Source organism: Cryptotermes secundus, unplaced genomic scaffold (assembly GCF_002891405.2).
Source record: "Cryptotermes secundus unplaced genomic scaffold, Csec_1.0 scaffold247, whole genome shotgun sequence".
Taxonomy (NCBI): domain Eukaryota; kingdom Metazoa; phylum Arthropoda; class Insecta; order Blattodea; family Kalotermitidae; genus Cryptotermes; species Cryptotermes secundus.
In genome coordinates this window covers 882,844-909,809 of record NW_019740656.1, presented here as the reverse complement: position 1 = coordinate 909,809, position 26,966 = coordinate 882,844, and the positions used below count along the sequence as shown (strand labels likewise).

Genomic DNA, 26,966 nt, shown 5'->3' with positions numbered 1-26,966 from the left:
AAATGGAGGCGATATGTTCCTCTGAAGCGTTGGTGAACTGAACTACGGTTATCTCGCACCCCGAGAGACTTCTCTTCACAGTGACCTCTGTAAGAACCTCAGACCCAACGGGAATCGAGTATGTTTTACAGCACGGTCCACAGGAAAATATTTGGACCTCATAGAGGGAGAGAGAGCACAAGGGGATTACAGATATTGGTTCATGCTTCACGTACAGACATTGTGCACTGGCTACGTGGATGTCTTTGCTTGGGATAAAGTGGCTGGGAAGTGATGCTGACCACTCACTTTCATCTTGTGTCGAGGTTTGAAATGTCTGTACTTGTACGTCCACTCGCCAATACGTTTTCACGGCGTGGTAATGAAGCAGTTTCTATATGTATCACAAGCTTTAACATAACTAATATTCTGCATACTGCCCACAGAGTGTATCTGTGTGTTCCGTACGGTTCTCACAATAAACAGCGACTGTTTCCCCAAACAGCATTAACCGGTTGGGCTTTGTAGTGATGGACACTGCTTCCTGTTATAAGGAAATTAAACCTTTAAATAAATTGTACAAGAAGTTCACACTTTTAAGAATTCATGAAGCAAAGAAATAAACTTACGTATTTAGTAAATTATAATTTGGTGTTCTTTACTTTATTCTCTTTAATTTCTTGCGGTGTCTCATTTCTACATTTTTTGGTCTTTTGGGTTATGACACCGTGCAGCCTTTGTACAGGTTACCAATGTTCTAGAGGAACATTCTGCTTCCATGTTCAGGGTCATCCCTTAGAAGACTTCAGTAGTATTGACCGCTGTAAAAATTTAAAATTTCTACTTCGTTTTGCTCTTGATGTTGCTACGAAGAATAGGTCTAATTGTTTCTTTGTTTGAGGGAGTGTCCACGGTTGTACGAGCGTACATATAGCCCATGATTCAGTTGCATTGCTAACACACCCAGACGCTAAACTGTATTAATGTTGCCAGTAACTGCATCTCACACAGCAGGATGCGGGCGATTTTGCTTCGTCAGGTTGAGCCCACACAATTGATTCTCAGCTGGGCAAAACCAAGACCGTGCTTGTGGCAACAGAGTCCGAGATACGGTCAGTATCGTGTATGCAAGTCATTCGGGGCTCTAACATACTGCACTTCCACTTGTTTCGGATAAGGAGACTTGTAACATTCGTCGAGAGAGATTTTCTATACTCGATAAATAATATTTCATCATTGTCAGTATGTTTGTGCCGGCTTCATTTTCTCATCAATCTCGTGTGCATATGAGGGCACGCGGTAGCGTTAAGTTGGTTGAGGCATTACGCTATGGACAGGAAGGTCGCGGGTTCGATTCCCGATGATGTCATTGGATTTTTAAATTTATCTAATCCTTCCAGCCGCATTATGGCCCGGGGGTCGACTTGTCCTCTTAACAGAAATGAGTACCAGGAATATTCTTGGGGGGTAAAGTGCGGCCGGTGCGTAAGGCTGACAACCTCACTACCATCTGTGAGCCGACTGTCTAGAAAATGTGGGACCCTCGACCTCTCACAACCCTATGGGCCTCCACGGTCTGTTACAGGGATAGCTTTATCTTCTTTTATACCTCATCTGCATGTTGGGGTACTATGTAATCTGGTATTTGGACGCCAGGGGTACAGTCCTAAATGCAAAACTAGCAGGGCGATGGGCACTTAGTTCCAGGTTGAAATAGATTGGTATGAACCGTCCTCTCCGCGCTCCTACACGCACAGGCTTAAAGGGGGCGGGGCTTCTGTCGTAGGAGTAGAATGCTTCCTGGTCTTGGCCTTTGGTCTTCAAGACGGAGGCCGTATGCTCTACCGAAACGTCTGAATATTTTCAGATATTTCATGGCATCATGTCCCAGAATTCACCGCCTTGAAGACTTTGCATCCTGTTCGATAAAAATATCCCCATGCTTATTTAATTAAGCACCGATTGATAGAAATATTCGGGGGAGTGGATGTACAGCTCCACCAATCTTGGAACTACATGGATGTGAGTGATCAGCTTCACGCCCCTGCCGCTTTACCCCCGGGGAACGAGTCCCCGGTACTCATTGAACAGGAAGGTGGATGGTCCCCAGAGCGGTCTGGACGCTGTGGAGAAAATTCTGACCCTACCGGGACTCTAATTCCGATCCCCGTGTCGTCCTGCCCGTAGCCAGTCGCTACACCGACTTCGCTTATCGATTATCCATTGATTAGAGTGAGCAGGTGATGTAGCGGCTACGGTCTAGTTTTGTTAGAGAAGTACGCGGTTCGAATCTTGGTCGGGACACTGGCTAGCAGATTTGCTGATTTTCCTCAGTCACTCAGGTTAATTTCCTGATAGATTAGACCACAACTGTTACCTTTCAAATGCTTTCTGATTCATAATTTGCTGATCATACAATAGAAGCCGGGGTAGCGCAGTCGGTATGGCGACTGGCTATGGGCTGGACAACCGAGGGGTCGGATTTCGCGTCCCGGTAGGGTCAAGAATTCTCTCTTCCCCACAACGTCCAGACCGGCTCTGGGGTTCACCGGGCCTACTACCCAATGGACACCGGGGGTAAAGTTGACCACTGAACTCCAGCTACTGCCGAGGTGAAGAAAATGTGGTTCTATACACCCATTCCCCCCTTCGCCTTCATGACAGTGCTGAATTCGTCGAGCACAGGGACAGCTTTACCTTTACAGTTTACCTAATCATACAATACGACATCACAGAGCCCGAGGTGCTGACAGTGCAGTTAAATAAGGGATAAATTGATTAACTACGCACTCTTTACCTTTAGAAGCTGATGTCACCAGCCTCTTCTGTACACACGCATAAGAAATCACCGTTAGCTTACACGTGAACCTAATGCAAAGAAAAGGAAATTGAATGTACAGAGGTTTGTTGTAAGGAGAATTTTTCGCTGTTGTTGACAAAAGAAGGATGTATGTGTTGAGCTTATGGGTTTGCGCGCGCAATCGGGAAACCGTCGCCTGCTGGAGTAGAGATTTTCTTTTTGTTTTCGCCCACGCAATAACTCGTCCTCTTGCAAACAAGCTTCTTGTCGCTGTTAAGAAGACATTATCTCCTGCAGTTGGCTGGTACATGTCGTCTGCGGGAACATTCTTCAACTGTATCTCCAGCAAGCAAAACGACTGAAACACACGTGTAGTGTTGCCACCTCGGGGGGCTGCATGGGTCTCAAGATTTCTTTTCTAAAAAACCTTGACGAAGGTACTCCCATACACGGTCTTTAATTTGGGGTGACCTCTGACCCGGCACTTGCATGGTTACGGAATAAGGATCTGAGGTCCTCTCAGCGCGACTATGAAGGAATATTCTCTTCTTGGATGGTAAAAGGTAACGTTGTCCCTGTGCTTAACTAATTAATCACTACACCACGAAGGCATATGGGGAGTGGATGTATAGATCCACATTTTCTTGACCCCGGCACAAGCTGGAGGTGAGTGGTCAGCTTCACGCCCCGGCCGTTTTACCTCCGGGGAAAGTGATCCCGGTACCCGTTGGGTAGGAGTTTGGGTGGGCCCCAGAGCCGGTCTCGACGATTTGGAGAAGAGAAAATTATTGACCCTACCGGGATTCGAAATCCGACCCCTCACTCGTCCAGCCCGTAGCCAGGCGCTATACCGACTGATCTATCCCGGCTCCATCTTCTGGGATATGACGCCGTGTAATCCGTTAATAGTACACTCTTTCGGAGGAACTGGCTGCTTCCTTCTTCGAGTTCGAAGTCAGTCAAACAAGCAGCAAGGAAAGCTAGGTAGCTTGTTGTGTCTGGATTTTTGTTTTATCCTGAAGATTGAGGCAAGAAGTTCCTCCGAAACATCGGTGAACTTCCTAGAACATGTCAGTTTAACAGTCTGCTCTGAAAGACAAGCTGTATCAGCTGATATCGGAATAGCTCAGTTGGTATAGTGATTGGCTAAGGGCTGGACAACAGAAAATCGGGGTTCAGTTGTCGAAAGGGGCAAGACATTTTTATTTTCTTTACAGCTCGAAAGAAGTCATTTTTTGTAGTGAAATTCAGCTGCAGTTACTCGTACCTATGCTTAGCGGTGGTCGGCCTTTTGAACCTGTAATCAACTGATCAACTTCAGAACCTGCTTTGCATAAATGAGCTACATTTTTGTTTATTGAAAGCCGTTAATAACGAGTTTAGGGGCCATTTTACGGCGCCGTTATCACTTACACCACATAGCGTCGGATGGTAGGATATTCATGAATAACGAATTGAAAATAATTGAGAAGGATGCGGTTCTGGTTAGATTGAAACACTGTCCCTGCATTTGCCTGGTGGGACTGAGGAAAACTACTGTAAACGTCAGTCAGGCCAACCGATTTACTTGTCGAGATCCGAACAGAGGCCTCCCGAACACGAGTCCACAGCGTTACCAATGCGCCAATCCGCTGGGATACTTATTTTGTTGAATTCATGAGGACAGAGTCAGAAAGTTCCTCCGACACGTTGGTTCCTATCAGACTACACGGCGTCACATCCTAGAAGACCGTAGTCCTAAGATATGGGTTTGTTTCCGATCTGTAGCCTGTAGGCCTCTAACGACCTAACTATGTTACAGTAAGAAGCCCAAAGGCCTACAATGGCATGCTAACAATCTCTGTTTTCAGTGGTCTTTTGGCCTTCTACCGACCTGTTATCAGTGGCTTACATTGGCCTGCCAACAAAATGTCTTTTAGTGTTCTATTGGCCTTCTAACGACCTGCTATCAGTGGCCTATTGGCTTAGAAGGGCCTGTTAACGATCTGTAATGTTAAGTAGTCTACATTGGCCTGCCAACAATCTGTCTTTTAGTGGTCTATTGGCCTTCTACCGACCTGTTATCAGTGGCTTACATTGGCCTGCCAACAATCTGTCTTCTAGTGGTCTATTGGCCTTCTGCCGACCTGTTATGTGTGACCTATAGGGGCTCCCTAACGGCCTGCTAGCGACCCCGCTGACCAGAACGTGCGCTCACAGAGCGGTGTTGTTACTTCACGCAGTCCAGTGACGAGACCCGAGCGTGACGCCGCTAATTAAGATTGAATTCTGAAAACAAACACAGTACACTTTCTTTGTGTTGCACAAGCAGAGCTGATAATTGCCGCAAGAATAAGCTTGTTCGCACCAATGGCTTTCGCTTCAGATGATCTGGATAAAGTGAGGACAGACGTGACGTTAATTGGAGCCCCCACCTGCAAGCGCGGTTCACAGCACGGCGCTTCGTGCTCGGCAGCTAGCTAGGCGACCAACTAATCAAGTACCTATGGAACTAATTAATTGGGGAAAAAATGGACCGACAGGCTAACTAACCATCTGTCTAGATAGCCGGTCATAGTGGCCGCGCGGTCTGTCTTCGCCTGCTCAAACACTGGGATAGTTGGTTCGAATCCCACTCGAGACATGCATGTTTGTGTGTGTGTGTGTTTATTCTGTATTTGTGCTGTCTTGTGTGCAGGTAGCCGCCTTGCGACGAACTGATCCCCCGTCCAAGGAGTCCTACAGCCTGTGTAAACACATTAAGGAACTGAAACCGCGCCAAGGTCCAACAAACGGCTGTAGACCCATAGACAGATAGACAGACAGTTCTACATATCCTGTTCTCTGTCTACCCATCGAGCTCTATCAACCTGTATTTCTATTTACATCTATTTACACTGTATATACCCCTCGCTATCTGCCCATGTATCCATCTAATTATCTATGAGTCTGTATCCACATGCATTTGTCTGTCTGACTCCATCTCTCTCCACGCATTTTTACACGTATATCCTTCCAGTCTTCAACGTGTCTGTTTATCCTGACCTCTATCTTCATGATTCTATATCTCACGCTTCAGACAAACTCTATATCCCTGTTCGCCATTTAACACATTACACTGTAACAGGCCGTGGAGGCACATAGAGTTGTGAGACGTCGAGGTTGCCACATTTTTCTGCATAATCGGCTCACAGATGGCGGTGAAGTTGTCAGCCTTAGAGTCGCGCTATGAGCCTGGGGTCGACTCAGAAATAAGTACCAGGAATCTTCCTTGGGCGCATAAGGCTGTCAACCTTACCGCCATCTGTGAACCGACTGTCTAGAAAATGTGTGAGCCTCGACGTCTCACAACCCTATGGGCCTCCACGGCCTGTTACAGGGATAGCTTTACCTTTACTCACTGCTGATCGCTCTATAAAGTTCTGGAAGGTTGCAGTTTAAGCGGCGCCCGGGCGAGGCTCAGACTGGTTACAAAGAACTCTCTCATCCCTGCGTCTTTTTGTTGCTGCTTACAAAGGCGACTTGCTTGCAAAATATCACCACTTGTTATTGACGGCGATTAGCTACAGGGTCTCCATTACTTTGAACTTATCAGTGATTTTCGTTACGCCTGTCATAACAATTTCCCTTGCAAAGAGGCTTGCCGCGCATGCCTGTTCTCTGGTCAACATGTCCTGCACATAATTCATCTCTGGAAAAAGACATGGACAGACCTCACGTCGTCGCTATTATCATAGCATCGTTGAACTGCGGGTCACTCGATTCACGTGATCTCTCAGCCAATTTCGATACTGCTATCGATAATTCGCACCTTCGATATGGGGGTCGACCCTTTCACACAGGTTTCGTGTATCGGCGTCCCATGGTGCGGAATCTCACTTCCTTTGTTTCTCCTCTTCTCGGCCGCTCTTCTAGTTGCATTTGGGTCATTCTCATGATTTCAGACTGTGATCTGTGTTCCGTTCAGATCTCTGCCGAGACACCGGATGTCTTGACGTCTCTTGTGGTTGTCTTCAGTCCCTCCAGGCAAACTATGGGTAGTTCCTCGATTAAACCACGGCTGCTTCATTCCATATCATTTCCAGTTCATCACCGAATTTACCATCCAGCATTATATAGTCTGTCTGTCTACCTACCTATATACATATATACGTATATCTCTATTCCTGTTGCTCCCACGGGGAGCACAGGGCATTCGTTTCACTTCAGTTCCTTAGTCTTAGACAGTCGGTAGGATTCCTTGGACGGGGGATCAGCCCGACACAAAGCCGCTACCTACCTACACAGGACAACACAAACAGAATAAACGCAAACATCCCTGCATTGAGTGGGTTTCGAACCCACGATTCCAGTGTTCGAGAAGGCTAAGACAGTTCATGCCTTAGGCCGCACGGCCACCGTGACTGTAGTGTCTCGGCAAGTAACACGTGGAGATATACCTTCACTCCTCACCCGTCTTAATGGCGCGGTGCTTAGTTATTTAAGCATAGGGAAAGCTTACATTTATACCGTTTGAATGCCAACACAAATAGTAAAATCTCTGTAATTGGCCACAGAGTGTATTTATCGCGTTTCATATTATTCTCATGATAAACGCTAAGAATTGAATGTTTTAAGGAAACGGCTTATGGCGATGAGAACTTCCTCCCCAAGTCTACTTCCGGTCTGGGTTGTCTCCATGACTTGGCTCATTCTTCGACCCTGAAGACGGAGGCAAGTTGATAAAGCTGTAGCAGACTACAAGACATGACATCCCAGCAGACAGCAGTCTTCACAGTCACCGCTGCGATAACCTCAGATCCAACACGGTGATGAACATCTTTGGGTTCTACCCTTAAATGAGGCAGACTATATTTGTAACTAGATGAGCAACTGTCAGTTCCTCGAGAAGAACACTGCTATGTGGGACTCAGCAGGCTGACGTAGCGGTAACGCTGAAGACTCGTATTCGAGATGTTCTTTGTTCGAATCTCGGCCCGGGACGCCGACTAATTTGACTGAAATTCTTCTTGGTTTTCCTCAGATGCCTGGATAATACCTCAACTAGGCCAGACGACTACCTTCCAGATCCCTTCCAATTCATCAAACACTGATCATTCTACCATTTGACGCTTTGTAGTGCAGATACTGACAGCCCTGATCATCTCACTTCTCGTACAGAACGTATTGTGACATGTAGAACCGTTGCTGGGCAACGACTCGGTAAACACGTTCCCGCGGCAACGAATTCGCAGGCAACAATCAGATAACTTCCGTTGTATGCAACGGAGATGAAAATACAACAATAGAGGAAGATATGGTTTCTATGTGGTTCGCATATATCCATTTCTGGGTAACGGATGTGTTTTCTATAGGTCCGCCTCGAGGCTACATAAGTAGTCCAGTTGTAGAACGAGAATGGAGCGATACCTCGGCAGTCAAGGTAGGAGGGTTCGGCTGAGAGTTATTGCAATTGGTTGTGACTGAGAAAGATTGTACAAGGTGTTAATAAACCCAATCATCGAATCCAAAACCCGCTATCATTAGTCATGGAGCCATGAACACGCGACAGTATTTCGTTGTCGCCCCAACATGAGTTACGCATTTAAAATAGGAATTACATGAAATGTGTACATTCTTACATGATATATTTAGGTAAGTGAGAATTCCACTCGTGGAGGCGGGGTCGAATACCTCTACCGTAGCCCCGCGAGGCGTAGGTGGCGACGAAAACGGAACCCGGTACCTGGGGGTATAACTGGGCCGCCCTGTCACTGGGGGACATAAATACCTGGCCCTCCAGGTTGGGGGTTGAACGCAAGGCTGATGATCAGGGCCCGGATTTTGATGACATGTCAACTTTTTTCCTTGTATTCTATGCGATGCTCTTAAATATATAAATCTCGGATATGAGCTGCTGGTTACAGAAATGTAAATTTTATAGGTAATTTTTTGTCATTTTTAGGTTTAAGGTCATTTTTTCATTTTGGGGGCAATTTTTGGTAAATATTTGGACTATTAAGGGTACTTCTTGTCATTTTTGGCCATTTTAGGGAATTTTTCTTCATATGTTTTCTGAAATGTGAATAACATGGAAGCGAAATGTTCTTTCTTTTCTCCTTTGGGTCATTTTTCCGGATTTTTTCGGTATTTTTTTTTTTAATATTTTCAAGTCATCAAAATCCGGGCCCTGCTGATGACCTTGCTCTGTAGAAAAAATATTGCGAAATCCAAAGAAGGGGGACCCGGATCAAATCTGGCAGAATCTAGGGCTCAGAAAGGACTCAAAAAGGGCTGTTTTGTCGGTGGTGGTGGTGGTGATGATGATGATGATGATGAGTGAGAACTGTTCTCTCCCAAATCATTATAACGATTGACGACTGGTCAGACTTTTACCACAGCGACCGTTTTGCAGAAGTTCTCATGAGCAAGAGTGTTGAAGCAGTGTCCAGCTACACTACAGGCAACATGGAAGTTTAAAGAGATCAGTTCTAAAGGGCCCACAATGTTAAATATTCTTTTTGTTCTGCATGACATACCAATCTTGTCCAAGGTGTATAGTTTTTTTCTGGGTTCCTGATTCTTGTTTCTAGATATTTTGTATGGCATCTTTTATGGGGGATCAGCCCATTACAAAGCCTCTACCTACACAAACACGGATAAAACACAGATACACGTATATGTCCTGAGTAAGATTCGAACCTATATACCATTGTTCAAGCGGTACAATACAGGAATCCGTTTATCCTCTATGTTATACGCCCTGTTTCGTCACGTAACTTTCTCTTTGCAATGCAATTGAGACTTGATAATGGAGGTTGGTTCAGTCGGTGGAAACAAGGGAAACTGCCTGGACAGTTCAGAATATCATACCGTGACACGATCTCCAATCTTATTGGAGCAGGTCTACTTCGATTTAGTTTGTCACTTTTACCTGCATGACTCACTGACCAACGAATTGTCTCACTTCCGTAGTTCTTAATCCTGTTCCTGGGTTGTTACACCGTGTGGTTGTGGGCGATTTTCGGATCTGCGTACTACCTTCTTCTTCAGGGTATATGTCTTCGAAATGTGAGCAACATCGCCCACAACCACACGGTGTAACTGCCCAAGAACAGAATTAATATCAACATGCAACCACCGTGAAATCCTAAAGTCAGTAATTGCGACTCAGCTAACTAGATTAATAATTATCTAATTATCCGACTGACAAGAGTAACTAAAAGGCTGAATATATAGCTAACTACAAAACTATTTTTTATTGCTAGTGGGGTGGGACTGCGGCCACTTCTGGCCTATTGTACCAGCCCCAGATGATAGGTGAGGGTGATTGTGGAGCAATTGGTGGAATGAAGATTGGCAGGGGAATCAGAAGTACTCGGAGAAAACCTGCCCCAGCGCCACTTTCTCCACCACAAATCCCACTTGACCAGACCCGGGATCGAACCCGGGCCGCCGCGGTGGAAAGCCAGCGACTAGCCGCCTGAGCTATGGCGCGGCCTAACTACAGAACTAAGTCTAACTCACTCGTGGGGCTGAGCCGCCAATTGTGCAGCCACTCAAGAACGTCCCAGCATTTTATGGAACCCGAAGGTTCATTACCGTGTTCACAAGAGCCCTCCACTGGTCCCTATCCTGAGCCAGATCAAACCAGTCAGCGTCACCCCATCCTATGTCTCTTAAGATCGATTTTAATATCGTCCACCCACCTACGCCTTTGTCTTCCCAGTGGTTTTTTTGTTCTTGCTTTCCCATCAAAATCATGTATGCAGCTCTCTTCTTCCCAAGCGTGCTACAGATCCTGCCTATCTCATTCTCCGTGACTTGATCATTCTAATTGTATTTGAAAGGAGTCCATTCTGCAGAGCTAGATGTAGGATTTAGTTAATGAAATTATTTTTAAATTATTATCATTATTTAAATAATACTATTAGAAGCAGGGATAGCGCAGTCAGTAGAACGACGGGCTACGGGCTGGACGACGGAGCGGTCGGAGTTCGAGTCTCGGCATGATCATGAAATTTTTCTTCACGCCGTCCAGAACGGCTCTGGAGCCCACACAGCCTCCTATCCAATGGGTACCGAGGACTCTATCCCTAGGGTTAAAGTGGCCGGGGCGTGAAGCTGACCACTCACCTCCAGCTAGTGTCGAGGTAAAAAATGTGGATCTATACATCCGCTCCTCATACGCCTTCATGGCGTAGTGCTTAATTAGTGAAGCACAGGGACTTTTTTTTCCCCCTTGGCATTACAGCCCCAGTGGGCCTAGGCCTACGTCTATGAACTCCGTTCACTTCGGTTTTTCTCGATCTTACACATTCGGTAGGACTCCTTGGGCTTGTCGCAAGGCCTCTACCTGTACACAAACACAGAAAAACGCACAGACACACACAAACTAAACATCCATGCCCTGAGTGGGATTCGAACCCACGATCCCGGCTTCCGAGCGGGTGAAGACAGTGCATGCCTTAGACCGCTCGGCTACCATTACCGGCACAGGGACGTTTTACCTTTATTTAAATGATATGAATTGCCCTTTTTTAAAGTTGTTTCCCTTCCTGGGCTGTTGCTCGTACAAGCAAACGGTGCAACAACCCAGGAAGGGAAACAACAACAACAGCCACTGTGAAAGCCTATAATTGTAATTCCTTGTTTCTGTCTTTTGCTTGTATTTATCCCTTTCCTTTAACCTTGCTTCGTAATTTGGCCATGTTGATGCGGAGTTAGCACTCGTAAATAAGTAAAGTCAATTGAATTGAAATACGTATATTTCTGGTCGATTGTCGTCACTTGTTTCTTAATCGAATAAGTTTAGGGTCGAGTCCTGTGGCTAGTATTGTTATTATCGATGTAGGCTAAACGAGAATCGATAGCTTCAACTGCAGGCGATGATTCTCGATATTGAAACATGTTAGCATTTTCCTTGCCCTATCTGTTAACATCGAAACGTGTATACACGTGTGTACATGTACATGTGAAAGGAAGAGGTGTTTTCCTATGCATACAGCATGAAGAGTAATGACTCATTTAGCAAGAGGGGACATTTACATACCGATCAAAGCAGTCACGACAGTTTGGCTACGTGATGTTAACGATTATAATTCTTGTAGTCTTAAGATCGAATCCCTATGTAGAAATTCGTGTTTGTTTATTTTCCATAATCACTTCTATACATCTCAGCAGGTTACGAGATAAAATAAAATATACTGAAATATCACACTGCACAGTTAGCAGTAGGACATCTGCAGGATGACGCCCTCAATTACTGGCTCAAACATGTAACATGATGGTATTCATCACCAGTGGCGGCTCGTAAATTTCAAAGATTTCTTTATACATGGATCATTCGTAGGCATTTTAAAGACACTATTTTATTACAGAAGTGAATGAGATAAATGAATTTTGAACACGTAAAAGGTGAAGTTGTCCCTGTAAGTAAGCATCACGCCATGGAGGCGTATGGACGAGTGGAGGTATAGTTCCACCATTCTCGATCTCGGCATTAGATAGAGGTGAGGAGTTAGCATCACGTCCCGGTCGCATTGGCGCCGGAAACCATTGGATAGAAGGCTGGGTGGCCATCAGATCCTGTCTTGAACCTGTAGCTCCGGCCGTCTACCTCGTCTCCCGTCACTATACTGGCTGAGCTGTTTGGGCTATATAAAGGCTGACAAATGTGGTCGTGGCCTGTTTCAAGTCACTATCCCTTCATTCTCAGAAGGTACTGGAGAAGCCATGACACCATGAAGCCATGCGTTGAGATTCGGTGCAAGCGAAGGTGAAGTTGGTCCAGTGTTTAAATAAGCATTAATCCCAGCAACAGATGAACGTGAGTGGTCAGCTTCAAGCTCCACTCGGATTAGCCCCGAAGAAATATTCGCGGCCCCAGAGCTAGACTGGACTGTGTGTAAAGAGAAAATCTCTTGCCCATGTCGAGAATAGAAGGCCGATCCTTTGGTTGTGCTCGATCCCTATAAGGAACATGTAACTGATTGTTTTAAAATTAGTCCTGAATTGTAATAAACCAGAAAAATATATTTTTATTTTTAAACTGCGGTTTGATATAGGTCTTCTTGCGATCTCAGAGGACGTCCTTACCTTCATTATCTGACGGATGGCGTTAATCGCCAACCGGCCTCTGCGTATCATTAGATAACAGTGTCATACTTCGCATTTTACTTTCGTATATAAACATAGGTCAAGGAACGTAGCGCCCACACAAGAATCGAACCTTGAGAAAAGCCTTTTTAAATAGGTCGAAAATTGAAAGCGTATTACACTATTAAAATAGTGTCGGCTTTCCGTTGAGAATTTATATGGGCATGCTGTAATCACTAGCCGCCACTGACGTAGGTTCCTCAAGTAAATGAAGGTCACGTGTTCGGCGACGACAGGAGTATTATTATAGACCTGGATAATTGGAATAAAGATGCTCCATTTCAAGATGATTCACGCGTGAGTTGCTTCACGGAGAGCCCTGCTAGCAGACACTTGTGCGCTGTTATATCGGCGAGGGTCAGGAACGGGGAGAAACAGACAGGGTGTGTGCGCCTGGCAAAATTGTTCTCTGAACACGATTTGAGGCTCTCGCAGCGGTGATTATGATCGGTCTTCTGGGATGTGACGCCCTGCAGTCTTATTAGTCGATACCAACATTTCGATGGAATATATTGCCTCCTTCTTGAGGACAGAAATATCTTAACGCCGGCGATCATTCATATTATGGTGGTCTAGATAAAACTCCACGTAGTAGGGTAAGTACTTGAGTTTCGGAGATGCGTACTGGCTCCATTTTTAGTGTAGATGCCAATGTAAGAAAGTGTCAGGTTATATATACATATGGATGGGGGGAAAATGGGGGACTTGGAGGACAGTAGTGGCCCATCCCGTTGTTCACCCCTGTCTTCCGTGACCAATCTTTTCTCCGACGCTTACTACATAAATTTCCAAATTTGTATCATCCACCCTGAAGATGGAGGCAGTATTTTTTCTGAAACGTTAGTACTCGCCTACACGGTGTGTCATCGTTGTCGTCATATTTTGAAATCTTATAGGAAGTCGGTACTTTCATTCGAAACATTGATATAAACCTACCAGACTAGACGGTGTTATAACAAGAAGGCAACACAATATGAGTGTGGTATGGTATTTCAATGCAAAATATTTTAGCCCGCAGTAAAATCACACACGTCTTTCATGCGAAAGTTATGAGGATCTAATAGAAAGAATTCTCACAAACCTCAAATGGCACTTGTAAATTTAGTCATAGAGTAAGTAGGGAATGCTGGGCAAAATTACGAATGTTGATTATATGTGGCTACCTCACATTCAGGGTAATTTTCTCGGCAATTGTGCATCTAGGAAAGAGCGGGCCTATCTCGTGCGTAATTTATATGCAAATAGTGCAAAATGCTAATATTTAGTACGAGTGTCTGTCACGTTTATAGAAGTGTAAAGCTATGTTTAGCAGAGTAATGTATTCCACGATTACTTCCTCCAATTTCCCCCCGGTTCTTCAAAAGAAATAAAGAATTATAGTTTTATTTTGATATCACTTGGAAACCCTCCGGCAGAATGTTCTCCGATATACTTACTTCTCCAAAAACAAAGAGGCCAAATTTGAAATATGTTTCACGTGACATAAGCCATTGTTCCACTGAAATAACTTACTACAGATTTCACGAACCGACCGCGTATTTTATCATTTTTTTCTTTTACCCAGAATTCATGAAGGAATAAAGAATCGTAACTAACTCCACAGCAGACTCCTCGAGAAGCTGATAGTGGCTCATTTTCTCAAGAAATCTTCATCATTTTATGGAATCCTAAGATTTATTACCTAAAATTTATTATTGTTATTATCTCATTACTGATCCCTAATTTTGAGCCAGCCGAATCCAGTCCATATTCTCCCTTAAAATTATTCTTCCATTTACGCCTTGGTCTTTTTTCTTCAGTTTTTTCTTCCATTTAGGTTTTCTTACGGAGTTTTGTATGCGCTACTCTACCATACCTGCTACATGACCTGCCTATTATATTCTCTTTGACACAATCATCCTAGCAATATTTTGTGAAAAATACAAATTACGAAACTTTGAAAATCTTCCAGCCTCCTGTCGCTTCCTTCCTTTTAGACTCAAATATTCTCCTCAGCACCATGTCCTTAAGCATCCTCAGTCTATGTCTTTTCCTTGATGTCCGAGACAAAATTTCGCGTCCATACCAAACAGAAGGTAAACTATATATATAGTTTTGTATCTTAATCATCACATTTTGAGATAAAAGTTGAGAAGAGTTATATTTTCTCGGATATAAAGCCATTTAGTTCATTGAAGGTCAACGGATGTTTCGGGCGAACATGTTACCTCCACCTTCAGGGTAGAAGAAGGCAAGCAAGAAACCAGTAGAGTAGCTGAAACTAGCAACTGGTCTCTTGCTTGGATTATTCTTCGACCCTGAAAAAGGAGCGACATGCTTATCCGAAACTTCGGTCGACTTTCAACCGACTATTGGGCGGCATATCCCAGAATTCTTCATAACCACCGCTGTGAGAACCTCAAATCCCGCTCGGGAATTCAGAGGACTTTAAACTGGATGAGAGCGGGGGTTTCCCCAGCGTAAGCTGCCCTTAATTCCTTCGTACGCGACGTTTGATTTGTTACTGGGCCAATTAAAAAAAAAGTAAAGCTATCCCTGTAACTGGCCGTGGAGGCCCACAGGGTTGTGAGATGTTGAGGATCCCACATTTTCTAGACAATCGGCTCATAGATGGCGGCAAGGTTGTCAGCCTTAGGCGCCGGCCACCCTTTACCCGCAAGAACATTCCTAGTACTCTGTTAGAGGCTGAGTCGACCCTAGGGCCATAGTGCGGCTGGAAGGATTAGGTCAATTGAAAAACATCCAATGACCTCATCGGGACTTGAACCCGCGACCTTCCGGCCTCTAGCATAGTGCCACAAGCAACTACACTACCGCGTGCCAAAGTAAAAATAAAAATGCAACAGAATTAATTTATTTATCTGGAAGATATTTTTATTATGCCAGAAATATGAGAGTGTAGAGAAATGTCAATATTTCACGTTAATTTTACTGGATTTCCTTAAAATACGAGTAGCCAACTATGGCCCTGGAGTCGACTCAGCCTGTAACAGAAATGAGTACCAGGAATGTTCCTGGGGGTAAAGGGAGAACGGCGGGTAAGGCTGACAACCTTATCGCCATCTGTGAGCCGATTGTCAAGAGAAACTGTGGGAACCTCGACGTCTCACAACCCTACGGGCCTCCACGGCCTGTTACAGGGATAGATTTACATTTTTCCCAAGTAATTACCAGCTAACCAACGTAATGTGAGCAATATTTCCCTGGGTTTTCTTTTGTGAACAAGATAATGAACTAGAAGCTCCACGAAAGCGAAGAGCTTGCCATCAAGCTGTGTAGCTTTCAGGTATTGACCGTGGACCCTTCAGCTGTGAAGTCAGAAACTTGGCTTCAAATTGATTAACATACTTGTAAGCTTACATGTTCACACCAAGAGCCCTGCGCATCCCCACGGCGAGCTAGATGATGCTGCTATTCACACTGCACATGAATATGTATATTAAAACAATATCTTCTCCTTGTACTTGCTGGGCTCAGAAGTTAAATTTGTCTTCTTTCCATCTACACCTTCGTTTTCCTATATATCTCTTTCCCCTTTCTACATCTTATTTTTGTGACTATCTTGCGGCATAGTGTCTACATGCTGTTTCCAATTTAATATGTCAAACGATGAAGGAGAGAGAGAGAGAGATAAGAGATGGTGAAGGGGGGAGCAGTGAGAGACAAACATCTCACTGGGGAGAGGGCACATATATTTTTTCCTTCTTTTAGTTCCCAGGCAGCGTCTGCTTGTCCTTCTGCTAAAGGTACGTTGTGGATAGGGTAAAGCGTTGGGAAGTGAAGACGGTAAAACTTTGTGGAGCGAAATTGTTATGGGTACAGCGTAGTTGGTTGGGGCGCTATGTTACAAGCCGGAAGATCGCGGGTTCGATTCTCTATGAGGTCACTGGATTTTTCAGTTGACCTAATCCTTCCAGCCGCATTATGGCCCTGAGGTCGACTCAGCCTCTAACAGAAATGAGTACCAGAAATGTTCTTAGAATAGGAAACAGTTTTTATTGCTGAGGTTTGTTTACTGGCCCGTTGCTTAGCAACGCTCTGGCCATCTACGTTACAGTATTAACCTCAGTTTCCTTGTGTCACTGCTGCTGTCAGAAGCGCAGACTGGCGGTTAGGATTGCAGCTGACTGTGAGATCAGCAAGCGACATGTCTCAACATGGAACAGCTACCTTGCCGAATGTTCGGAACACATTTTGAACTTGTGATGACCAGGTTGGGTAACGCGAGGAACACGGGGGAGGGCCTGAAATTGTTTCCTTGTGAGAAAAACAAAGAGATGAGGTGAAAGTCAAATTTTTTGCTCCGCCTGATTTAAGGCTTATCGCCATAGATGGCTGGTAATAAAAATGGAAATCAGTGTAACTACCGGCAGCGTACAGATGTTCCTAATGCAATAGCGGCACAAGGCACACTCTGAATGTACTGTCTGTGCACCGTCGAAATTGAGGGCGACTGATGATTTGGAAACGGTTTAATAAAAAGAGGTCCAGATTTTATCTAATATCCTCGACTTTTCTTGAATAGCATGAAGAAAATAGCGTAAAATCTCAGTGAGGGTATGAACAGTTGTATCTCCTGGGATAAAACGCTATGCATTCCGTTTAAAATCGACTGATGTTTCGGAGGAACATTCTGCCTCCATCTTCAGGGTATAATAATCGAAGGAAGAAACCATCATGAAGCAGTTAAGCAGCAGGGCGTACTGGTTTCTTGCGTGGTTCATGCTTCCACCCTGAAGATGGAGACGACATATTCCTCCGTAACGTCGGTTCACTTCCGGAGGTCTACATAGCGCTATATCGCAGAACATACAACTCTTCATAACCACCGGTGTGAGAGTCTAGAACCCTACTCAGTCAAGAGGTTTGGTATCCAAACCCAGAGTAGAACCGAGGGCATGCGGAACATGAGTACAGGGCGCTACCGCAGCGCTAACCTGCCCGGCGGTTCACACTTTCATTTCAAATTAAGCCCTACTTTGTGCGACTTGAGGTATCGCCATGGTGACTGTGAAGTCTACTGCCTACCGGAATGTGGGGCCGTACATTCTGGTAGAAGTTTACGTACGTTTTGGGGGACAGTACTGCATCTATCTTCATGGTGGAAGGTATTACAAATGTTACCGCAGGAGCTCTTCTACACTGACGATAGAGGTAAAATGTCCTTCCGAATCGACGGGTAAAGATCTACCAGACTACACGGCGTCATATTCTAGAACCTCTTAATTTTGTAAGGGGCCAATTTATTAAAATTTAAATGGGAAAATTACACAAATAGAAAGAAAAGTGGGGAAGAAGGAAACAGAAAATGAAAAGAATGAAGGACGGGAGAAAAGAAGAGAGATAAGAGAATGGGAGAGGAAATGAATGAAGAAATAAGAGATGAAAGGAAATGTTGAAAAATACGTGTAAACAAAAACAGAAAGAATTGAAAAAACCAACGAATGGGAGGAAGAGAAGTAAACGTGGCAGAAACAGAGAGGAATAAGGATGGCAATGGGAAAAAGTAAAGAAAGGAAGAAGAACCAATAAAGCTAAATACACGAATAAGAAAAAGGCAGACGGCGATAAAGGAAGAAAGAAAGCAATCTTAAGAAGCGAGGAAAATAACAAAGAAGAAATGGAGTGTGTAGAGGGAGAACACGGAACGTCGCCTGTGTGTCAAGCAGCGCGATCTGACGTGCTGTCTCGGAAACGAGATAGCCCGCTTGTCCTTTAACCTCTCAGAAATGCGAGAGTCACAGATCCTGTATCCAAAAGCAGTGATGTATGGATTGTCTGCACTGTACAGCATGTATGATTTATCTCGAAGAGATGTTCCTCGTTTGTCCCACGTCGAAGTGAAACCGCCCAGTTGCTTCAGAAACACTTGAAGCTGTATCCCTTCGTAGCCTCGACAAGAAGAAGAAAGTAGAGTGACTACGGAGACTCTACGCTTTTGCGCGAGAAAACCGATAAAAAATTTTCCGGTTCTCAAGGTTCCAGACGGAGAAATAGAGAAATTTATTTGAGGGGGGGGGGAGACATACCAAGCTAACCGCCTGGTAAGTCGATTTCGAGCATGGAAATTTCCCACGACCTGAACAGTACTCACTAGCCTGGATGTACATAATTATTTATTCCCGTAGAATATGAGCTTCCACCCTGATGATGGAGGCGACATGTTCCGCGGAAAAGTCAGCTGACTTTCGATGGAATATCTCGAAAGATAAAACTAGTGTCGACTCCTGTTAGGCAGTACGTTTTGTGATCCACTGAATGAAAGGGGCGCGGAATTTTAATTTTCTGCTTAACTAGGAGTTGAGGAATTTGGAGGCCTCCAAAGGCAAGATTTAATTGTGATTCATTTTAACCGGAAGAGCTACATGAAACGTGCGTAGCAATATCTCTTTGTAATTAAAAATTCCTTTCTTTTCACGTCGAAAACACACCGCACTTAATTTTCAAAAATATATGTTAATGACGTTTAAGATAATAATGCCTGTTTATTGTAAGAATCTTACTGCCACGTGACTGAGTGACCATAGATGGGGTTTGGATTTGTATTCGGATTTATTGGGCTCTTAACTCTTGACTGCACATTACAAATCACTATCGCACAAAAACTAGTTTTCTCAGTCACGGTCTTCACTGCGCTGCTTGGTAGCGGCTTCCAACAGTGGACGTTCCCCTGCTCCCGGGCTCACGTCCTCGCAGGCTGGCGGCCATCTCACACCATCCTCCGACTCTTCTCAATGACGTTTCAAGACTCTCTCGTAGTCAAGTCAAAGTCAAAGTCAAAGTCACATAGCTACTAACAGTTAGTCAATCAGTAAGCAAGTCTTGGCGTCGGGCCGCGCCACAGCTCAAGCGGTTAGTCATTGGCTCCCCACCGCGGCGGCCCGGGTTCGATCCCGGGGTCTGGTCAAGTGGGATTTGTGGTGGACAAAGTGGCGCTGGGGCGGGTTTTCTCCTAGTACTTCAGGTTTTCCTGCCAATCTGAATTCCATCAAATTCTCCATCATCATAATCACCCGGGGCAGGCTACAATAGGCCAATCAATGGCCGCCGTGCCGAGTGGACCCAGTTGGACTCCCCCCCCCCCACTAAGCGAATTAAAAAAAAAGTTTTGGCGTCTAGCCCCATCTGGGGCTCATGACCAGACATTTATTACTGTTGTATTACGGTCTTGTTCTTGTGGGGTGCCCTCTCTGACGAGAGTTGGAGTCATTGTCTGCAGTAGTAAGTCTTTTGTCATAATGTAAAAGATATTTACATTTTACATGTTAAAGATATGTATATACAATGCACACAGGGCCTACGTCTGTCCAGGATCAGTACAGCAGATTTTGCCCTATTTCTAGTAGCTTCCGTTACAACGGCAGTCTAGTCACATTAACGGTCGTATGCTTGACCGCCGCAAAGTTTAAGCCTCCTATACTTTCTGTGTCGGGCTTCGCCTTGTCCAATATTGCGAACATTTTCGTCATCGTGATTTTTGTTACTCAGACAGTTGGGGGATTGATGATATCGGGCGCCATCTTTAACGAGATGAAGGATCTATCGATTACAATTGCTGCTGGTCCTCACCAGCGCGGTCATTGTCGTGTCCTAGTGCCGCTGCACTCATGACCATATTTTACTGTCTCAGATTCGAGACTCCCCCAACCTGGAGAGCCAGGTCCCCGTATTTATATGCCCCAACAACAGGGTGGCCGAGTTATAACTCGCAGGGTTACGGTGGAGGTATTCAAACCCGCCTATGGAACTATGGATGTCATCTAATATATAAGCATTCAGTTCGTACCTCGCAGGAAACGCATACGTCTCCACTACAAAGCCCAGCCGGTTAATCCTGTTTAGGGAAATAATCGGCCGCTTACTGTGAGAACCATATGAAACACACAAATACACCCCGTGGGCAGATTTCTTTTTCACCATTAGCGCTGCAGCCTTCATTTGGGCCTAGGCCTACCTCCATGAAACTCTCCGTGGGCAGATTTTACCACATATAAATACAAATTATAACGCTGTCATGAAGAAAAGGAAATGTTGGACGCCCCTCACGATTCACATCGTGAGTGAAGGAGGTACAAGGACAGGAAGCCAAGGCAATCGGCGCACATCACACGTACACAGTGTCACGCGGGCCATGGCAGAATCGCAATTTCCATTAAATGTGAGTCAGAACGCAGGCCCACGCACACCGGGTTGCTCGGTAGAAGATCCAACTTGAATGTTCCACAACAGATCATTAGCGCATGTAATACTAATACTGACTGGTGTGTTTAAGTACCTACTTTCATAATGATATATTCCACGCCCAGGTAAGAGTCGAAGTTGTCCCGGTACTTAATCAGGCACGACCCCTTGAAGACGTATGGGGGAATGGAAATATAGCTCCACGCATTCGTAACCTCGCCATTAGTTGGAGGTTAATAACCAGTTTCATGGCCTTGTTGTTTTAACCCTGGGAAAATGGTCCTTTCTATCCACAGGATATTAGGTTGGGCGTGTACCAGAGGCGTTTTGTAGAGAGAAATATCTATCCCTGCTGACAATCGACCCCCGAGACCCCTTGAATATGTAACCCAGGTCTCGTAAGCTAATTTTGCAAGCATTTCGTGTATTACCGTTAGGTTAGCTTGCTCAATAATGAGTGTTGTATAGTGAGGCGACCGTAAATGCTGTTTAGGGAAACAGCCTCTGTTTATTGTAAGAACCACACGAACACACAAATACACTCTGTGGGCAGAAAACTCAGCCCGTACCTCACAGGAAACCCATTGCGTCTCCGCTACAAAGCCCAACCGGTTAACGCTGTTTAGGGAAACAGCCTCTGTTTATTGTAAGAATCACACGAACACACAAATTCACTCTGTGGGCAGAAAACTCAGTCCGTGCCTCACCGGTTAATGCTGTTTAGGGAAACAGTCGCTGTTTATTGTGAGAACCACACGAACACACAAATACACTCTGTGGGCAGAAAACTCAGCCCGTACCTCACAGGAAACCCATTATGTTTCCGCTACAAAGCCCAACCGGTTAATGCTGTTTAGGGAAACAGTCGCTGTTTATTGTGAGAACCACACGAACACACAAATACACTCTGTGGGCAGAAAACTCAGACCGTACCTCACAGGAAACCCATTGCGTCTCCGCTACAAAGCCCAACCGGTTAGCGCTGTTTAGGGAAACAGCCTCTGTTTATTGTAAGAACCACACGAACACACAAATACACTGTGGGCAGAATTCAGAGTTTCAGTATGTTAAATTAAGTTGTACATGCAATAACTACTGGGCGATAGACAATGAAAACGAATTAGCCCTCTTTTGCTTACTACTGCACTCTCCGCACAATATGCAAGACAAAATTCTTGGGAATGAAAATGCTTGGAGCAGAGTGTTCTTGCGGCCTTGAAGACGTGACGGATGGAATTATATTTTTCTTGAAGAAACGCCATTATATTTCTGTAGGTTTATATAAATACTTTTGTCAAATTTATTCTCAAGCGAAACCAACAGCAGCTGGTGGTTTCGGCAAAAGAAAAGTTTCTCGAAATAGAACGCTAGCTGGAAGTTTGTATAATAGAATTACATGCCCTTTCATGATCGCTGGAGGAGAAAATTAGCAGTTTGTGATGCAAGGATGTTCTGTTTTACGAGTCATGTAGAATCGTAACTTTAAGAGTTCTGAATCCTTCACTCGTTCAAAGATGGCGTTTCCTTACGTCTGCATTTTTTCGTTTGGTTATGTCGAGAATATACAGCGTCAATGGTAGGATGGTTAGTGAAACTGAAGCAGCTATCTATCTGTCTATCTGTCTCTCTGTATGTCTGTGTATAGTTCTACAGCCCTTGTGGGCCTTGCCCGCTTTTCCTGTTTCTTAACCCTATACACAGTCGGTAAGACCCCTGGGATTCGAAGTCAAGTCCCGATTGTTCCAGCGTGCGAAGACGGCTCATGCCTTAGACTGCCCGGCCACAGCGATCGGCAAGTGAAGCAACTGGTGGATGAGAATTGGCAAGGGAAACTGAAGTACTTGGGGAAAACCCGCCCCAGTGCCTCCTTGTGCACTACAAATCCCACATGTCCTGACCTGGAATCGAACCCGGGCCCCCAGGTTGGGAGGCTGAGCTGTGACACGGCCCCTCAAGTTTATTATATAGTATATATCTGGAACACATAACAGGATGCAGCCAATGAAGGTATATTGTTGTGCTGACGGCTGACATAATTCCTGTATATCAGCCATTTGTTTTCATATAGCCTACATGTACACTAAGTACAGTTGTACTCTTAGCCACATCTAATTAGCATAATGATGTCAAGGAATATGAGATGGGCAGGGCAAGTCGCATGCATCGGGATAAGAGAAATGCATGCAGCGCTTTTATGGGAAATCCAGAAGGAAAAAGATAACTAAGAAGACCTAGACGCAAGTTGCGGATAATATTAAGTAATCAAAACTTAACAGCGTGCTTATGAGGACCCCAAATTTCGTCTTTAAATTGTGCCACTTTCACTTGACCACAAAATCAAAATCTCGCACCCCTTAAATGTAGAATTTACTATCTGACGTGAATCAGTGAATTCGTTCATGAAAACCCAGGCTAGTGAGCACTGCACAGATCCTTGATAACTTCCATGTTCGTAACCGTAGAGCCAGGCCGTAGTGTCTCTCTCTCTCGTTCATTCATGATATAAAAGTTTATTATTTTTTAAATCAGTATATTCTACTTGCTGTATTCATTCTTTATGTACAGGGAGGCCCAAAAGTCTGTTATTCGTTTAGTATTACATACACAACAGTAAGCGTGAAACTCCTTCATTACTCACAAAATTTTGAATAATTTTTCGAAATGAGATCCTCCTTGTCCAATGGGCGACTCATAGCGCTGTGTTGCCGTTCTACAAGTTGACTGGCCAGCTTAATTCCCCTTACTGCCAGAGAATTACTTAGGTTAACTAACATCTGGGCCGCCCTGAGGCATATGAAATTTTATTTCCACTTGATTTATACAGTCACTTTTAAATAACACACATTAAACAATACAGTATTCTGGGATTTCATAACTTGTAATCTTCTCCAAGTATAATTAGAATGATCAAGTCAAGGAAGATGGGGTGGCAGGGCATGTATCACGAACGGGGGAGACGAGGAATGCATATAGGATTTTTGTGGGAAAGCCAGAAGGAAAGCGACCACTCGGAAGACCAAGTTGTGGGTGTGTGGACAATATTAAAGTGGATCTTAGAGATATAGGATGGGATGGTATGGATTGGATTAATCTGGCTCATGACAGGGACAAGTGGAGGGCTCTTATGAACACTTCGGGTTCCATAAAATGCTGGGAAATTCTTGAGTAGCTGCAGAATTGGCTGCTCCTCCAGAAGGGCTCAGCTCCATAAGTAAGTAAGTATTGGGATAGGAGGCCATGTAATCCAGTATAAATTCACCGACGTTTCGAAGAGAAACACTGCCTCCCTCTTCACGGTCTAAGAGAAAGCCGAAGAAGTAACAAGCAAGAAACATAGGTAATTTGTACTGAGTCACATCCCTATAATCTTCGATGTCAGAATCTCTGATCAAAGATAATAAATATTTTATGTAATTGTTTACATAATGTACTTGATTCTGTAATCAAAGGTTATGATTTGGATCATGTTGCTGATGGCGGAAGAAAGGCATGCGCTTACAATGTTTAGAACAGTTTGCCGACGGAATATGTTACAGGTGAACTTTCAAAATGCTAAGTGACTTGCGTGTTATGAAACAGCTTTGAATTCCTTCATGATCGCTGTTACAGACGACCTGAAATATCCCAAGTGACAACTTCCTCATGGAGTAGCCGGGTCAGGCATTATGAATCAAAGGCCTCAGTCAGTACTTATAAAAAGTTCTTCGTGTTCCATTCAGAAGGAACTCTCCAAAGAATGGCTATTGTACTCTGGTATAAATAAGAATTTCAAAGAGACATTTGAACTATGCAAACCATTTTGGCTTGGGGCATGCTGTTGGGTTCAAAAGGTCCCTTTCGGCATGAATAAACGCCCAGTTCGGTGAATATCTTTGTAAGAGGTTAGATCTTCATACATTCATTGCGATAATTAATAGCTTTCATAAAATATATTACTAAGTAATAGTGTATGTATTTATTGCTGACGTTGTGTTATGTACACACAAGGCATACTCATACAATATGCAATTAAATGAAATGTGGGCCGATGCGGTTCGCTACACAAACAGAAAATATGCAGGAAACAATACTCGTGAAGTGAGTCGTCTTCTGCGATGTGACGCCGTGTAGTCCTGTAGAAGTCGGCGCGAAATTTCAAATGAAGGTACCGTCTCCTTCCTCAGTATTGAATGGAATGCTAAGCGAGAAAGCTGCAGTAGACTTCTACCGGACTGCACGGCGTTACGTGAGAACCTCGGATCCAACTAGAATACAGGTATAGGCTGTATTCTCTGTGAAAGGTAATGTTATTAGTGCTTCGCCTGAGTACTATGCCTCCACTTCCGGGTGAAAATGAGATAACTCACTTTCCTGATTTTTCGTACTGTGTTGCACCATACAGTAAACCGTCGCTAATCCGGAGTAATTGGGGGCACGGATCATCCGTGTTACTGAAGCAAAAGATTGCCCTAAAATGAAAAAAAAAAATAGAAAACAAATAAATGGAAAATTTAATAATATAGGTTGTGCTCATCAAGTCAAGGAGGATCAGGTGGGCAGGGCATGTAGCACGAATGGGAGAGAAGAGGAATGCATATAGGATTTTTGTGGGAAAACCAGAAGGAAAGAGACCACTGGGAAGGCCAAGGCGTAGGTGGGTGGATAATATTAAAATGGACCTTAGAGAAACAGGATAGGATGGTATGGATTGGATATATCTGGCTAAGGATAGGGGCCAGTGGAGGGCTTTTGTGAACACGGTAATGAACCTTTGGGTTCCATAAAATGCTGGGAAGTTCTTGAGTAGCTGCACAACTGGCGGATTCTCCTCAAGAAGGACTCAGCTCCATGAGTATTGCTATTTTTTTTTTATTGCTAGTGGGGTGGGACTAAGTCCCTTGTACTGCGGCCACTTCTGGCCTATTGTACCAGCCCCAGATGATAGGTGAGGGTGATTGTGGAGCAATTGGTGGAATGAAGATTGGCAAGGAAAACCGAGTACTCGGAGAAAACCTGCCCCAGCGTCACTTTGTCCACCACAAATCCCACTGGACCAGCCCCGGGATCGAACCCGGTCCGCCGCGGTGGGAAGCCAACGACTAGCCGCTTGAGCTATGGCGCGGCCAGCTCCATAAATAAGTAAGTAACAGGTTGTACTGGTGAAAGTAAATTTAAAAAATAATATTTAAAAACTATAAAGAGACAAGAAGCTGAAATCCAGGGTCTCCTTCATCCAGCTGAAGCCAATCTTGGATATTTTCTTGTGTGGTTTCAGAGTCTCCAGCTGCCCTCAACGCAGTCTTCTAAGAAGTGACGCCGTGTAGTCTGCTGAATCATTAACAGGGTTTCAATGGATCGTACTACCGCCATGTATGGGTTTCATACACCAACTCGGCTAAGAACACAAGGGAACTGAGTGCATATCCAGCAGCGAGCATCAGAAACGCTAATCTCATGTGAAGCAATGTGAAGACGAAGTACATGTGTTCACTTGCCTCATTCGCGTGTTCTCGTGACTTGTGGCAGTTTTCTAACCGTGTGTTCCACATTAGTTCTGACTTATATTTGTCGACAAGCCCGGATTCAAAACAACGGCGTAACAGGGCGTTCACTCGGTTCAGAAGGGGATTCCCCTTCGCAAAGTATATGGAAAGCCATGTCGTCACTACATGTTCGTCAACAGTACACACGTACTGTTTGTAGTTCCCGAATATCCCTTCTGTCGCCAAGAGATATTCCGTAAGCAGGGGAAGTCCTAGCGTTGCCACGTCACCGTGTCTTATCAGACGCATCAAACTGTGGGAATAATTCGGAGATATTTCACTGGGCATTTTTATTTTGTTGTAAGTCTCGTATGATGTGTAAAAAATCATTTGCTGCGCTAAATCAGGATTATATATTATTAAATTGG

General features: G+C 44.5%; 1 protein-coding gene across 3 annotated transcripts in view; it reads left to right on the top strand.

The window, feature by feature from the left end:
- LOC117282949 overlaps positions 1-26,412 on the top strand; it is a 577,502-nt gene extending 551,090 nt beyond the window's left edge. For all 3 annotated transcript variants that reach the window (XM_033754680.1, XM_033754682.1, XM_033754681.1), the window contains one exon: positions 26,331-26,412. The gene's annotated coding sequence lies outside the window, so the exon portion shown is untranslated. The remainder of the gene's footprint in view (positions 1-26,330) is intronic.
- Positions 26,413-26,966: the final 554 nt, after the last annotated feature.